We start from the raw sequence: 2,500 nt of genomic DNA, 5'->3' as shown, positions 1-2,500 counted from the left end.
GGGAAGGGAGACATCTGGGAACGTGGAAGTTGGGAGTGGGAGCGGGGTGTAAGGAAACTGGGGGGGAGGTAGAAGCGAAACGAGGATTTTTGTTCCACAGTCCTGTTACCGAGGTCCACTTAGAGACAGTGGCAAATGAAGAAAAAAACAAAGGGGAATTATGTGTAACAATCAGCTTCCATTGTCTGCACGACGCTATTCTAGCACCACCACCACCCTCCCCATGCCTTCCTTGAGCCATACACATCACACTCAGTAAGGGAACAAATGAGTACCCAGTTACACACACACATTCACACCAAAGATTTCAATGTGGAAAATACATGGACCATACGTCACTGTTTCCCTTATGGTTAAAAAGCACACTCACAGACAATCCAGTATGACAGGTTGTCGACATTTACCACGCTGATTCGGAAATATATACAGATTTTAATCAAGACAATATTTTAGGAAGTTCAAACCGAAATGCAACACAATTTTCTACCATAACGAAAATGATAAATTTAATGTGTCAACCAGAGTTGAATAGATGGCAAAATAGCAACATACTTTAAACAAATACGCAACTCTACAAGTTTTACTGAAAATGTCCCGAAATAAAAGAGTACTGTATCTTATCAGATTTTCGATATAACAACCCTTCCACACCTTTCCACACACCCAGCACCTACTTCCCCATAATGTCAACAAATGTTTGTCGTTGATGTTATTTTCAAATTATACTACTAGCACTAATCTAACACCACACGGACAAATTACAAGACTTCTCACTCACCTGTCACAAGGAGAACAGAGACACACCACTGCACCCAGGTTGAAGGACATATTACCCACACACACAGACCAACACAGAGGACAGAGGAAGAAGGGGGCGACAAGGGAAATTCCACACAACTCTAGCAAGAGGGCTCCCAACAGCTCGACCGCTGGCCTGAAGACCCGTCTTTAAAGGTCAAAAGCTCGGCTCCCATAGCATCGAATAAGTTTCCTTTCCCAACTACATAGAGGTTTGAACCCATCTCAGAACTGGGACATGCAGCGCACACATCGTAAGAGATTCACGTGCAGAACTGAATAACACACAATAAACGAAGGAGAGATAGAGAGAGAGGGATTCGGATTCGGATTCGGATGGTTTATTCAAAAAAGGCCTTAGCCCCTTATGAAGGGGTGGTGTGCAAACTTATTTCGAAAACATTATGACATACAGTATATGATACAATAAAACAAAACAATACCTAGACTGATAATCAGGAACAACTAAATGACCGGATTTTGAATGCTTTGTGTAGGTAAGTTGCAAACTGTCTGACTTCTTCTTCACGACGTGACGTCATAAGCAAAACTAGTTTAAACACAGAAGGCTGAGAGTAATATTTCTGGGGTTAGAAAGAGAGGGAAAGAGTCAGAGAGAGACAGAGAGAGAGGGAAAGAGTCAGAGAGAGACAGAGAGAGAGGGAAAGAGTCAGAGAGAGACAGAGAGAAGCACGAACACACGCACGAAAGAATAGGACGAGCCTCGAGAACGGTGTTGTTTTTTCGTGTGTGTGTGTGTGTGTGTGTGTGTGTGTGTGTGTGTGTGTGTGTGTGTGTGTGTGTGTGTGTGTGTGTGTGTGTGTGTGTGTGTGTGTGTGTGTGTGTTTCATCCTAAGTAGGATGCGACCTATCCTGTTACGTTCGTTGTTGTTCTTTCCAGTGTACACCTACCTTCATGTACTTTGCATTATACACGTGTGGCGAGAAGTCCTCTGGTAAGTAATGTGGCAAATATCCCACGCCAGAGGGGTGTCTGGATTTAGATGCTGTGATACAACAGTAATTTGGTTTGATTTTCTTTTTTAGATTATCTTCAAGGGGTTTATTGTGTTTTTTTCCCGTAGTTCTGTTTTGGTGTTTTGGTATTTGTGGCATTTGTTTAGACTTGATATCGCCTTGTGCAGAGCGCTGAGCTAAAAGCTAAACTGATGACTGATAACCAGACCACCCGTCTGTTGGAGGAAGCGTTTGGTTTTAACAGCACTAAGTTATCTGGCAACACACTGATTAGATTCTGTCTCCAGGGAGCCAAGGAGTGTCCAGGTCTCTCATTCAGGACTTCACGAGATTAATTTGTCGCGTTACTGTGAGGTTAACTGCCAGTGTGTCAGTTGGGCAGTCTGTACCCTCTGTCTCGTTGTGTGTGTTCCATTGTCTCCTTCTCTCTGTCTCTCTCTGTGTCATTTCCTCTCTCTTTTTCTTTCCTTCACTCGCCTTCCTTATCTCTCTTGCTCAGTCTTTCTAAATATCTTCATTTGTATCAGTTCGCTGCATCACTTAGTCCGTCTTGTTTTATTGTGTCACTGGATTCTGTTTATGTGTCTGTCTATGTGTCTGTTTCTGTCTGATTCTGTCAACATTTGTATCTGCGTCTGTCTGTCTCTGTGTCATTCCATCACCCACATCATTGTCTCTGTGTTTGCCTGCGTGCTGGTTTCTTTCTGCACGTGTGTGTGTGTGT

The sequence above is a fragment of the Babylonia areolata genome, chromosome 1, assembly GCF_041734735.1.
Source record: "Babylonia areolata isolate BAREFJ2019XMU chromosome 1, ASM4173473v1, whole genome shotgun sequence".
NCBI lineage: Eukaryota > Metazoa > Mollusca > Gastropoda > Neogastropoda > Buccinidae > Babylonia > Babylonia areolata.
The sequence above is the reverse complement of the archived record's forward strand: the minus strand, read 5'-3'. Positions refer to the sequence as shown.